A 15,031-nucleotide genomic window follows, 5' to 3' on the forward strand; every position below is an offset into this window, starting at 1 on the left:
AGGCAAGATGACACCCATCCCCACCTTAAAGGGATACTTCACCGATTAGCATTAAGCTTTGTATCAGTAGAAACCCGGTAGTATTTTCGAATGACCGTGCTTCCCTCCCTCATGTCCCCCTGAGACGAGAGATTTCTGTATTGTGTGTCTGGATTTTTTTTTTTTTTTTTTATATTTACTGTAATTAATAGGGTTATTATTCAGTAAATCCATGAGTTAGATATATTTTAGATGTCTTCACTATTCATTAAAACTAGGTTAAATGAGTGAAATCATCCAGTTTGATTACTATGGCATATCTTCAATTAAAATATGGGAAATTAAATATGTAGGCCTATATTCATATGCCCAAGCCTTAGAATAAATGTACTTTTCAGATGAATGTCTTATACTGGAATTCTGCTTTGTCTGTTATTGGTTATTCAATTATTGATCTAAATGATCAAAAACACAATTTAGTTGATTTAGCGCACACATTGAGTTTTAATGTTTTATGGGGGCATTCCAGATTTGTACTGTACAAACTGTATATTCTATCCTCTAAACCTAAACCTATTCCTAAACCTACCCATCACAGAAAACCTCCTGCATTTTTACATTTTCAAAAAACATAACTTAGCATAATTTATAAGCTGTTTACCAAAAATGTTCCCCACAAGGACAGGGATTTTGGATATTGCCATCTTATGGGGACATTTTGACCCAACAACCTATATCACACACACACACACACACACACACTTAAAGGGGTTGCATCTACCCTTTAAACCCATGTCAGTTCACCAGTAAAACCAAACCAGCATATGTTTAACCTTTATTGGATGGTCACACACCCATGTTAGCATAAGACTCTGAGGTCATATCCGAGTGTGTCACAGAACTGAGACCAACAAGTCATTCTTATGGTTTACAGGGTCTAATCAAACGACACATGTGTTCAGGGTAAGATAAGTTGCACCCTATAGCGCCCCCATCCCCGACCTGTATGCGTTTTTATAACAACGGACTGCGCAGAATTAGCGCAGCTACGACCTTGACGACGGCTCCGAAGCGCCGACGTTTTTTCCAGTAGGAAGCGTCCAAAGGAAGGAGCAGGCGCAATGATGTTTGAGAGGATACAGACGGGACGGACCTCAGTGCGGGAGAAAAGGGAATGCACCCATCTTTGCGGATAAAACAAGAGAGATACCCGAAAACCCCGGCGATAGAATCTCGTTGAGGTTGGCGCACCTCTATGGTTTTGTGGTTTCGCATCGAGACCGCAGAAAGTGTTTCATTGGTTGTAATGTCAGCATGAGCCGAAGTGAACAACAGGAGAGAGCGAGTTGACTGTGCTGGGAACACAGCAGACATACCGTGTCCAGCTCGTCTGTGCGAACTGTAGTTTCTCGGCGAGTTTGAGTTTTAATAATTTATCTTCGTCTCACCCCTTTTTGCCGCTGAAACTGGTCAGTGTGTATGAAGCACACAGCCGGAGTCGACCATGTGGACTCTTCTCGCCTCGGACTGTAGACCTGAGATGGCCTTCACTTGCCTATTATAGTCCGTAATGACGATGCGTGGTGATTTGGTGGAGCTTCTTTGTTTTTCTGCTCTATTTACGAGGATATGGGGCATATGACTGTATCCTGGGATTTCCAATCCGGACAGCTGCAGCTCTCCCTCCAGCGTCTGGACTTCTGTTGTAGTAGCCTACACACATACTCAAATATTACATGCACTGATATCAAAGCCGCTGATAGTCAGTCTCGCATGAAGTGTTAGGTGGTTTAACGCCTAATCATTAGTTCGTTTTGCTGCCATCTGTGATTGCATCCTATGGTATATATACAGTGTACATTTGGGATAATTTGCAGTTTTGGTTTTGACCAAAATCATTAAGAGCTGACCTCAGACCTCATGTGGACATCTGATCTCACTGCTGTGTTTGCAGCACATCACTGTCCCTAAATCACCTGCAAACACTCTTTAGATAATTGCATATCGGGTTCCATTGTAAGAGATCACATTGCAAACATGAATTATCAGCAGCACCTGGCGAACTCCGCTGCGATCAGAGCTGAGATCCAGAGGTTCGAGTCCGTCCATCCGAACATCTACTCCATCTACGAGCTGCTGGAGCGGGTGGAGGATCCACTGCTGCAGAACCAGATCCGAGAGCACGTCATTGCCATCGAAGGTAAGGGCAACAAGGGCATTTGAATCTCCTTCAAGAGCCAGTTTTCAGAATCTTTAATTGTATATTTGGTGGCAACGAAAATGGGATGGTACGACAAACCTACATTATAGCATGCCACTTTTATGAAATCTGTGTCCACTCCCAGTGTCATTAAAAAATACACAGTGAGTATTATATTACATAATGAATAATGACATTACAAATCAAGCCACTCCAAAGGGTGATTATTAGTTCTCTCTCTTCACATGACGAGTGCACTTTCTTTTCAATCTGAGAAAAAGTTTTGGACCTTTGGCTTCTAGAAATGAGAGGTAGTAAATCTTATTTCCAGTGTTTTATTGGTTATTGTAGTTGTTTTTTAAACCATTTACTTGTCTTCAAGACATCTGAGATTTCAGGTTTAGTCATTGTAAGCGTGAGAGAGGTTTGAGTCAAACTTTAAACAGAGAAGTTCCGATTTTAGTCAGCCAGATCTTTCCCATATGTAATGTTTAACTATATAACCAGGTTATATAGATTTACAGTCTGTTCGATAGGTTGTATAGTATTTGATTGATACTTAGGCAGTACAACCCTTTGATCTGCCAGTCACAGCCTCTGTTAATTCATGAGCATTTTATGTAATTTGCTCTGAATAAGATCCATACTGTCACATCAAGGAATTGTTGATGGTTTGTGTCAGATGCAGATTTCATTCTTGCTACTTGGGTTGAAGGTAGTGTTTATGTATGGCTTGCATGAAGATTTCTTTGCAGGGTGGTGGGAGAGTGGCTGTCATGGCCTGTGAGGTTTAATGCCTTGTCATTGTTTTAATATAATACTCTAGTTAAGAGATAATCATCATGGTTTTTACACACAAATGCAAATGCTGTCAGTTTTACCAGTAGGTTATGTAATGGCAAAATAAGAAACTGCATTGTGCTTGAAATGAAACTCAATGTTCCAATAGATTGCAGTGAGTGTTTTGATAATGAATAAGTGGGCTCTTGGCTGTGTGTGGTCAGTGACATGTCTCTGTCAAAGCTGATGTATGAATCTTTGACCCCTTTCAATGAAAGTAAAATGGTTCTTGACTTGCTGAGACATGCACATGGATCAGTCTGACATAGACAAACCTGTCACTCCCTTAGCACACCCCTCAACAGACCCCGGCCTGTCTAATTCCTTAAGAACCACCAAGACAGACTTGAGAATGGAGTGTTTACTTGCTTAGTGAAATCAAAAGTGAATCTTTTAAAATCTTGCTATAGTTAGGCTACTTATAATCCCTTAAATTTAAAGGCATCATAGGCCTACATGTTATGTTGCATGTGGTCATGAGTCAAAGTTGGCATTCTAAAAGCAGAACTTGACAGAAGTTATGTTTGTTTTATGTTTGTTTTGTTGTTTGTTATCAGTGTTTTACTAATCATGTTAGCTAAATCCTGCTAACTAACTGCTGTCATTACTAGCTATGTGTTCTTGGTAGTGAATTTAATGCAAAAAAATCAGAATATTCCAAAAACAATCTGCAGAATAATCAGATTTTAGGAATTGAATGTGTAATGGTGGATTAAATGTCTACTTTGATGCCACTTTCATTAACTACTCACTGACCCTCTAGTTTAACAGATGGCAAATCTGAGCTGAAAAGCGATACTTAACACACCCTGTGATCTGAAGCTTGTCTGTCTTCAGATATTAGACTGGTGTTGCATTTACACTGGTGTGCACTTTACTTCATTTTACATAAATGCCCGCTGACACATCAAGGACGGGTTGGTCTGAGCCTAAGCAGATCGCTCTCTCTCTATGCAAGGCATGTTTGTGACACTCTGGCCTCCCTGTTTCTTGCATAAAGGGCATGACATTTCTAAGAATGAATAGTGTAGCTTGTGCATAGAAAAGAAGAGTTGTATGAATGTTGGATAAAACAGACCTTCTGAGAATCAAAAATTCAGAAAGCTATCATGCACAATCATATACAAGTATTAAAGTAAATTGTGGTCAGTTTTGATTTCATATTGATTTTATACTCGGTCAAGGCAAACGTGAGCGTATGTGCTTTTGTGAGCATTTTATTTGCATATGTTTTATCCAGCATTTGTGATGTAATGCCCCAAAAATGTGCATAAAAATAAAATGGGAAATGTCTTATGCAAATTTGGAGTAATGTTGTGAAATTTGGTATATTGCTTGGGGAAAGTATGACAAGTGTCCGGACCAAGTTTTGAATCTGTAATTTCTACTCTATATTGCCACCAACAGTTGAAATTTGACCTTTCATTTGCTGGTAACTTGTGAACTGAATAGCCTAGAAATAATTAGTGCTGGGCGGTATACCGGTTCATACCGAATACAGGTGTTTATTTTTGTTATGATATGAATTTTCTTCATATACCGCTATACCGGTGTATGTCGCTTAAACAACGTTCAGAACGCGGCGCGATACTGTTTGAGAGGGTCCCTTTTCACTTGCACTGTGGTGAGGGCACAGCTGTATGTGTTACTAAGCGTCACGGTAAAGATGGATAGGTTAAACTATAATTGATAGCTGTCAAATTATATTTGTGTTTCCCATACATTGGTTCACAATATCAACACTGCCCGCCACAAATAGATTTTCCAAAAGGCTTTGACATCGTTGAATAAACATGAGCACTGCACGTTTCAAAGTCAAAACGCTTCGCGGGTGTTTTTATATGAATGTATCTTTGAAGCTTTGAAGACTGTCTCTAGAAAAGTTTCGATGTTATTTTCATTGAATCTTTCTTTATCTTTCCTGATAAAGCAGCGCCTATGAGCGCTACGCTGATTTGTGTACAGCCGTTACCAGGGAAACCGCTGTTTCTGCGCTCCTAAAGTGCCTCATGCTGGCACCTCTTTGTAAACAGCATCATTTTGTGGGGCCTTGCAAACCTGTATTAATACTAGTGTGGAATTTTTCTACAATATTCACTCATGACAGTAAAATAGGACATTCTAAGTCAATCTACTGCAGTATTTCCTCTCTCAATCAGTAGAAAATGTGCTTAACACCCAGTTATGCATGGGGGAAAAAAAATACCGTCATATACCGTGAAACCGGAATACTTTTTTAAAATACTGTGGTATAAATTTTTGGTCATACCGCCCAGCACTACAAATAATTATTCCTCTTATTCTTTTTAGAGTGAATTGCATCAATTTCTGCCGAATATATTTTACGACATTTTGAATAACTTTCGAAAACTTCTACCTAATTTCATACTTTATTGGTCACACAAAGTTGATAGATACCCAGTGTTCCTCAGTTATTAATTTTATCATAAAATGCTGAGTTTTACCAATTTGGTCTGTTGTCAAGCCGGTTTGAATTTCACTTCTGTAGCAGTTTATCGCAGCTGTTTTCATATAACACAGCGGTAAATAAGATAGCAAAACTTCAAAAAGGAGGATGTCTCTCGGCACCGGTGCTTGGCCCCATAATTGCGGTTTGCAGACATTTTGTCCCTCCTAATTTGCCAATAAAAGTAGCTAAAAAAGCCAGAAAATATTTGATTATAAGCGGACTCATAGTTCTGTTGCTCTCTGAGAAGCTCATTGTGTGTCTGGTTAAATTTTGCCTGTCCATTTTTGCAATGCAGGACAGGTTCCCTGTTGGGATTGTTAGCTAGGAAATATCTGGCAGATCTAATGGCTGGGGCTATTGTGCTAGGGCAACAGTGCTTTTCAACACACCCCCTCCAAATGAGAGGTCGCAGCATCATGCAGATGTCAGAAACACAGCCCCTCCCATCCAATCTGTGTTGAGGGCACCATTAGGGAGATGTAGTCACAGCCATCCATAAAGTTCGTTAAATGCGTACAGAGGAGCGTGCGTCACCCGGTGGAATGGCAACAAGGTTGGACTGTCAAATTGGTCCATCCTTAAAATTACATCTCACATCCTACTGCTGAGTCATACTCTGCTTTTATGGCCAGTCTGTCTGGCACATTAAAGATTTTGGCCATCTCTTTGGCATTTCTCAGAGCTGTCAGCCACTGTGGTCAGCATTTTACACAAATTGAACTAAGCATTGGTGCAGTAGAATGCTAACCAGAGCAATGGCTGCAAGGAGACCATATATCTGTTTATATTTAATTAGGAGGCCCTGAAGCACGGCCGTATAGCTAGGAGAGAGGAACGGGGCAGCATATGGGGGGGCCATATGTTGAAAAGCGTGCAAAGTCTAGACTGGTTTCAGGTATTAACAAGCTACCAGTACAGTTGAATTAAATGGCTCAGTGGGGTTCTGAACACAAACAATAAAGAGGCAGATTAGGGGCAGTAACTGTCTCTTCTAGTTATGAGAGCAAGTAGATTACTTGACCTTCACTGGTTTCCACATAGGCTACGTCCCTACATGAATTTTCATTTCAAAACTCTGTCCACACCGGTGTTTTCCAAAAGTCTCTTGTCTACACTGAAAATAAAAATCATCTTACTGTGCATGTGTAAAACTTAACAAAAGCTCACTGAGATGACCAGACATAATAAAGTTCTTCTTAAGATATCTTCTGTTATTCTTCTGGCACAATCATTTTAATAGCAAAATATCCCACCACTTATTGGTGCATCCAGGTCGAGTTCAATCACCATTCCACGTATGGTCTAAAATGCAATTACTCTGTTTTGACACAGGACAGAAATTGCAAGCAAATTGTCTGTCATTTTTACAGGAATGTAATATGAAGATTTTACAAATAACGCTTTTCCACTGCATGGTACGGCTCGGCTCGCTTTGCTTTTCCACTGCGTCGTATCGGCGGCTCGGCACGGCTCGGCTTGCTTTGGTTTTCCACTGCAGTTTAGTACCGCTTTAAAGTGGATGGGATTATAGACTTTTTTTAAAGACTTTAGATTTTAAGACTGATCGTTATAGTTGCTGAAAAACGTTTTCATTCCTGGTCGCCACATCCAGCTCTCGCTGGATCCGCTGATTGGCTACCAACAAGAGGAACGTCTACACCTCGTCTACTGACCACGATTCAGCCATTTCTTTTTTCAAGTTTATTTTTTTATTTTTTTAAACAAGTCGATTAAAAAAATTGTACTGCGGTGGCTGTTGCTCACTATTTAAATCTAGCGGGTTTTGTGTCTCGTGTTGCAAATCCAATGACGCTGGTAGTGACTATTCTCTGTTTTCACGTCACATTTTAGTATCGGTACGGCATGCTTGGTACCACAATAGAGGTGGTACCATTTAAAGCGAGTCCTACCGAGCCGTACCATGCAGGGGGAGGGGGCAAAGAAGTTCCTCGCCATAGAAAAGCACCTTTTCTGCAGACGGCATCACAAGCTTCTATTGTGAACACGCCGCTCACCTGCCGTGTTTCAACGAGAAGACGTACAAGAAGCTAACGGTGCGTGTCCACTACTATCAGTACATCACTACTGATCAGTATAATCAGTGAAAGCATCCAAACTGCGATATTTAACATATGTAAATATATAACAACTGCAAAGCGTCCAATCTGTAAACAATATAATTTGCGCACTAAATCTATCTAGCATAATCTCCGACCTAACCTGCTTATTTTTAAACGCTCAAGACAGACGTCACTACCTGAACCTCACAGTGATTGGCTGCCGACCGCATTTTTCACTTGATATTTGCATAAAGTCGAAGAACGAAAGAACTGCCCAACCTTTTGACAACGCTCTCAACGCTTTCTCTGGTCTGCTGTCAATCCCACAATGCACCACCACAACTCCATAGGAATGAATTGAAAAAGCTCACTCTGCTCTGCTCACCCTGCGCCAGTGGGCACAAACCGTAAGCTTGTGAGGCGCTGCTGACAAATTTTTTTTTTGTTTATTCAAATTAAGTTATGTTCTGATCTGTTATTCTCTCTTACTGTTGGGGGTGGGGTGCCAGTTTTTATTTTTTAAACCTTTTGTTACAGCTCTTTTGTTATAGCTTCTGTAGCAAGGGTGCTGCCATCTTGCAGTACTATGACCTGTGACGTCACTCACTGGGTTGGTTGTTCAACAGAGTTCAACAGACTCAACGGTAGAGAGAACGTTAAAGACCGACAGTAGAGGAGAGTGGAAGATAAGGACAGAGACATTGAAAGATGGAAACTGGAAAGCTACAGGGCATCAGAAGATAAAAAGGAGGCTACTATTGAATTGCTCCTGGATGTAAAAATAAGTTTTACGGTGTTAAAGCAAAGGACAATTAAGATTCCGTTTGCATAAATTGCAGCTGAAACTGAGAACATTACTACTTCGCCTCCTGATACACATTCCAGCACAAGACCCACTGCCTCAAGATTTCCATAGTTATACTTGGCTATACAATATGTAGCCAAAATGACTGTCATAAATTAAAATGAACCACAACTATTATAAACACCCGTTTGTCATTCCACAACATGCAGAGATCAAAGCTGATACAACCGCAATAATATTTCTTATCGTGATTCCACGTTTACCAATCATCAGGACTCCACACGTTGGATAATCTCCAAACATTATCCATAATTCCTTGCCATCTTTTTTTGATCCTTTAGCATTTTGTGCAATAAAGTTTTGAACCAACATTTCCTTCACTGCTGGAGTCCTGAATAATTTTTTTTGCCTATTTTTTATTTAATTTTTTTATATCAGCCTGGAATTGTCTTGCAAATAGCACTGGAGCCCTCTTTTGGTCATCTACTTGGTGACGGATATTATGAGTTTTGTCTATTACTAGTAACGATTATAGCAACTAAGCAGAAAAATCAAAGAACAGAATCAAAACTAATAATACTCATTGTTACAATTAATGGCGCCATTGTTACAAAAGCTATAACAACATCTTTTTAGTTTAGACAATTTTTGATTAGAATGGAAATCCATTTAGATATAAGTAATGTTAACTTGACTTGACTGCTTCATTTCCACTCTAATGGGGGGCAAGCTGTTTTTTGCATATTTCTTTTTCTGAGAGTGTTGGTACAATATGCGTCACATGAAGAAACGTTTTAGAATACCTTTGTTTTCATGGTCCACACTATTATGTGAAAATGGCATTTTTAAATGTATCCATTTTGGAGCGCATCTTCCGAAAGCTCTGCTTTTGCAGGACAAACAGGAAATGCAGAGAAAAATACGCATTTTCAAATGTATCTGGATTAATATAGAGCTGATTTTTCAAGGTGTTTATTTGCTGTTCTCAAAACCAAGATGTTACATCTTTTGGGGTTTTGGTTCTCTAGCAGTAAGTGGGACAAAACATCAGTAGCATGATGGGTCAGTCCCAAGGGCCTTTTTTTTCTTTGGTGATAGTAGAAGGCAGTAGAGGAAGTTGAGCTCTTCTAAGTCACTTTCAAAGGAAAGAGATGAAACACTGCCACAGGCAAAGCTGTAAAGAGTCTCGAGTCGAGATCAGCTCTCTCTCCATCCCTTTCCCTCTCACTCCCTCGGTTTATCATTTTCTTTCTCAGTGTGGGTGGTGAGTGAGCAAAAGTTCTCAGCTGAATAGCGATTTGTTCTTTCCAGTCTAAAGCGAAAACAACACCCTCATCCCTCTCTTACTGCTTTTATCACTCCACATTGTCATCCTTTCAGCAGACCTGTGCACCCGTGCCCTCTGAAAAAATGTGCTGGGTGATTCACAATGGTTGTCTCATTCCTGTTTGAGCCTTGAATCTGTTTCTGCATTTTTCTCGGATAATAAGAAAGATCAAGATGTGGGAATTTAAATGACAATATATTTCAAGTATTGTTACATGTAATTAGTAACTCCACTGTCATCTGCATTATCCAGAAATGCATTACTCATAAATAGCCAACAATCTTTTCTGCAGTGGCGTTCTCTAGGGCAACACTCAAGTTTTTCTGTCTATCCTTGTGAAACTGGAAGTGGAAAATATTCACCTCTTACTGTGCAGTAATGGGAAACTCTTTTAGCCCATCCTCCTCATATAGACTAACCTAGTTCTCAAAGGACATTTGACACTGGAGGAAGTGTCAGGTGTTAGAGCGTTTCTGATTAAAAGAGTCAGTTGTTAGATTGTTTAAAACTGATGTATTCAGATGAGCTGGAGGAAGATCCACCTGTTTGTCCAGTTTTGTGGGGAAATCCCTCAGCAGGCACTCTAGATGGAAGTCACTTGCTTCCTCTTTTGCTTTTAATGTATAATGTGGTTATGCTGATCACCACATTTTTGTTCCACCTTGCTGTAGACAAATGTATGTTTATTGGATGTCTATGGATTTCATTACTCAATGCACCTCATAATCATAATTGAGTCAATTATATATGACTATAATGATTTGTGCAAAAATACTGTACATAAAATGCTAGGGCTGCACGATTAATCGTATTTTAATAGTAATAGTGATTTCTGCTTTAATTAAAAATAATCATCACAATATTTTCCCTGCTGATTATTTGTCCTGAAAACTTTTTATTTTTTATTTTAGACATTTCCATTTTCTTGCATTGCTAACCAGTGTTTTACTTAATTTTCTCAATCTAGCAACCATGCGCACACTCCATTGTGAAATTCTGCTTGAATGACAGCGCCATACAGCCACTCTTTGTTCCTTCACGAGACCACGTTTGCCATTTGCTGCTACTAAATCTGAAACTTTTCTGTGACAAACTTTAATAAATCCAAACATGATTCTTGACCATATTGTTTGTGATCATGTTTGGTGAATAAATGGGGTCCATGCACCCTCTGTGCTACAATACAAAGTAAAAATGTAAAACAATTTGGAATTAATATTAGGAATTTCACTTTTTCATGTTTTAGCTTTTGAGATGATCTAAAGCAGTTGGAAACTACATAGCCACCATCAGTTTGCAGTGTTTAGCCATTTCAAAGATGAACATGGCTGAAAGAAAGAGAGGAAAAAAAGCATCTTTGTGGTCTGTCTGTAGAATGTGCATTTATGGGGCAATTTGAATCTGATGTTTGTCTCATTTGCAACTGAATTGCAAGTAATGCAATTGCAAGTTAAGTAATGTTCAATTTACCGTTACCTCAGGTCTCTCTCTCTCTCTCTTTCTCTCTCTCTCTCTCTCTCTCTCTCTCTCTCTCTCTCTCTCTCTCTCTCTCTCTCTCTCTCTCTCTCTCTCTCTCTCTCTCTCTCTCTCTCTCTCTCTCTCTCTCTCTCTCTCTCTCTCTCTCTCTCTCTCTTATCTATATATCTATATCAATAATAATAATAATTTTTTTTTAACAAAATAATCGTAATCATCAGTTTAACCATTCTGGTGCTGCCCTATAAAATGCAATTCGTACAATAATTTGAATAAAAAAAAAAACATGCACTTCACAGAGAAGTATTTATGTTCTTGTCCCGGCTGATACAACTGTTCTGAAATCATAATGAAGAAAAAAATCTTATTAAAAGAATGACATTCTTAAAAACACAATTTAGTTTAGCTTAATCGTCCATTGTCCTATAATCAACAAAACCACTTGGCTATATATATAATTGTCATATCAAAATAATGTTGTGCGACCAACAAAGTAATGTGTAATGTGTAAAGATCAGTAATTCTCTTAAAATATTACATTATTTGATCTTTTTATCATGACAGATTCGGATTGTAAAATGTATTGTGGTGCGACTCCCCAAAAACATATTTATGAATGATTAAATCATGACATTTGTAAAAAAAAAAACAGGCTGAAGATGGCTTGATGGCTTGATCAATTATTTAACAATAATAAAAAAAACTTTTGAAACGTTATTTATTTATTTTTAAGAGTAAACCTGATAATTTAAGGAAGATTTTTTTTCAATGGGTTCATAAGCCATTCTTTTCTCGGACATTATCTTAAGACCGATGAAGGACCGTGAAGCAGTTTGTTGGCTGATTTAGTCCTGTGTTGCAGAAATTCCTCAGATTCAGTTCATATTGTTGGCTGAACTGCAGTGATGTTGTAGATCTAGTTTGCCAGTGATATTGGTTAGACTAGAGAATTGGAGCCAGTGTGAAACCTTGTGTCACTACTGTCTCTGAAGATCATCATAGAGGAAATACCAGACCGTCGCAGTGAGTGTAATATGGGGACGCTGGTGATGTAATGTCTCTAGAGACACAGGGCTTTGTTGTCATTTTGTCCTCTGCGTGCCTACGCACTCTGCTGATGGGTTGGGTTTGTATCTCTTGTCATAAAAGCAGCTCATCCAGACAGCTAAAGCTGAATTCTGTTTGTAATACCACACCATGTGATTTACCTGTTTGATGACCTCACACGGCGATACAATTGCTTAATTCCCCTGTCCTCCTCTTTTCTTTATTGGACTGGAATGGTTGTAAATTGGTGTTTTTTTCCCCCCCAGATGTCATTCATTCACATGTTGTTTTGACATGACCTCATTTGTAAGTTAGTGATTTAGATCAGTGTTTTGTGGGTGAGTATGCTGTCAGTGATTATGGAACAGCTGCAAACAGAAACCAATGTAGCCAGGACTCTCTCCTGTGACTGTAGGGGAAGTGACCGTAATAGAGCCACATACATTATATACTACCACCATCCATATGTTTGAAATCACAGTGAACCTTGATGAAACGAAAGTTGCGATAGTCTTTTCTTCACTGTTGTGATGTATATCCAAGTGAAGCGGCTTCTTGAACAAGAAAACAATGTTGGGCGGGACATGATTTTGTCCATTTGTAATTGATTCGATCATTGGATTCTTGTGGTTTGCTATTGCTGTGTTGTGCTAGATGGAGGGGAAGTTGTTTTGTTTAAAGATTATGAGGGCACATGAATAAAAAAATAATTGTGCACTAATAAATAATGGATGATGATAACTGTAATATTCCATAAAAATAAGACTAGTCAGTTTTTCATGGTGAATTTAAAGTAGCTGAGCCTTTTTCTCAATAAGAATGCATTATGTTTGATATATTATCAAAAAGGCATTTATAATGTTACAAAGGACTTTCTATTTGATTCAAATAAATGCTGTATTCTTCACATTCTCTATTCATCAAATAATTCTCCTCTTGCAGCACTGACAGCTTTTTCGACCTGGGCATTCTAGATTTAAATATTCAGGTAAAGTTTCATTTTATGCTTTTTATCAATAAAATGCTACATTGGCAAACAGAAGCATCAGCGTCTATTGAAAACAAAAGATCTTTATGATTTCAAATGTCTGAACAGCATTGCATTTGTTTTATTTCGAAATATAAAAAAGACAAAACATGAGAGAATTTAGTTTTTTTACAGGACAAAATATGTTTGTTTTATGCCAAAATTCCTGTAGTCGGTACCAATACCAGTACAATTTCACATTATAATAATAATAATAATAATAATAATATATAATATTAATGGCTTCATTCATTCCTATTGTTCCTAAAAAGTCCACTAAACTAAAAACACCCAGAACCTCATATAAAAGGCATTAATCAATTGTCTGTGCTCAGAACAGAACACTGTAGCCAGCCAGGGAAAACAGACTTATTTAAGCTGATTCTTACTTAATCAAATATAAAACATTTACATTCAAATTTTTCACATTTTTATTATTGTTATTTTAATAACAGAACATATCATGTGTGTTTGAGATTTCAATTTAATCTTTGATTTACTATCAGCCTTATCCTGGAGAAAAAGTTTGATGGGGTCACTTCTCAACATTTAGAGCAGCATAAAGTTTGAAAAGGCTCCTTAGCATGACTGGAGGGAGGCAGGACTTTGTGTTTCTGTATTTAAAGACAGTCAGAGCTTGAGCACAGCAGAAGTAGCAGCACCTTCTGGCCCTCGTTCTCCTGATATCGCTCATCTTACTTGTCAGGGAGCAGACACCAACCCAAACAATAGCGGTGCTCTGATTCAGATCTCAGGGAGGCAGAAATAGCCTCCTGAGCTGTGGCCTTCCTGCTGCTCACTGTGCTGCTTCCCCCCATTAATGTCTCCAGGGGAGTGATGTCACTTCCTCAGCATCGATCGCTCTGTTGTGGGTCGGGTGGATGTCCTCCAGCTGCAACCTGTCCCGGTGGCTTTGCTGTCAGTCACTTTGTCTTAGTCACATCAGACCAATACATTCTTTTTCAGTATTTATTGACTATAAAAATGTTATGCGGTGTAACCATCAAGTAAAATGTAATACTGTTTACCTTACACCTTCACATACAGTTTTTTATTTTAATTTGTACTAAGATGTCATAATTTGCAAGTAAATATCATTCTTTGTGGAGTCGCACACCGAATTACATTTTACCACCTGACCTAACCTTACCTTGTCATAAAAAGGTTTCTGAATGTTGTAGTGAAGTATTGAAGCAGATTTGTATGTTTATATTTCTAAATAATAGTTTAAAATATTATTAATAATATTATTATTAAAATATAATTAAAATATATTATGCCAACCTACTTAATGTTTTCTTGTCAAAGAGTTTGCAAAAATGTTTTCTTCATTATGACATCAGGACACCCTTACATTTATGAACATCAAAATGAATTTTAATGCAGAAATAATCTCATTTTAGAATATATGTAAGCCATATATGTATAAATTGAGTTTTAGAATGAATTTAAATGAAATGAAAAATTGAGTGCACTTCAGGTCATTGGTCCTTTAACAACTTTCAAAATGTTAGCATTCACAGCTGTAGTAGCTCTTCATCTTTGAATGTCTTTGAATACAGTTGAGATTTTCCAGCCTGTAATGCCCCCCCTTTGAGGTGAACTGGGAAATTAAATTAGTTTGAGTCTGTCTTTTTTCCAGTTTGTTGTTGTTGTTGTTGTTGTTTTGTTTTTTACTGGAATTCCCATTAATCTTTTTTTGTCACTTGGCCTTAAAATAATTACGCTTCTCCATATGTTGTACATTTAAAAATAACTTTCTAGCTTAAAGACAGTGTAGAAAAATTATGGTTTGTTTCT

At 38.2% G+C, this 15,031-nt stretch overlaps 2 protein-coding genes across 4 annotated transcripts in view; both read left to right on the forward strand.

Annotated features, from left to right (window-relative positions):
* faimb (Fas apoptotic inhibitory molecule b) overlaps positions 1-395 on the forward strand; it is a 2,570-nt gene extending 2,175 nt beyond the window's left edge. For both annotated transcript variants that reach the window (XM_079882615.1, XM_079882616.1), the window contains exon 4: positions 1-395. This exon is cut by the window's left edge and continues 449 nt beyond it. The gene's annotated coding sequence lies outside the window, so the exon portion shown is untranslated.
* A 696-nt stretch (positions 396-1,091) lies between these two features.
* Positions 1,092-15,031, forward strand: part of agap1 (ArfGAP with GTPase domain, ankyrin repeat and PH domain 1) — a 204,366-nt gene continuing 190,426 nt past the window's right edge. Inside the window, exon 1 of one of the 2 annotated variants that reach the window (XM_079883366.1) lies at positions 1,092-2,267. The gene's annotated coding sequence lies outside the window, so the exon portion shown is untranslated. The remainder of the gene's footprint in view (positions 2,268-15,031) is intronic. The other variant, XM_079883367.1, reaches the window with a different exon arrangement.

This window comes from Squalius cephalus (genome assembly GCF_949319135.1).
Source record: "Squalius cephalus genome assembly, chromosome: 10".
Lineage (NCBI taxonomy): Eukaryota > Metazoa > Chordata > Actinopteri > Cypriniformes > Leuciscidae > Squalius > Squalius cephalus.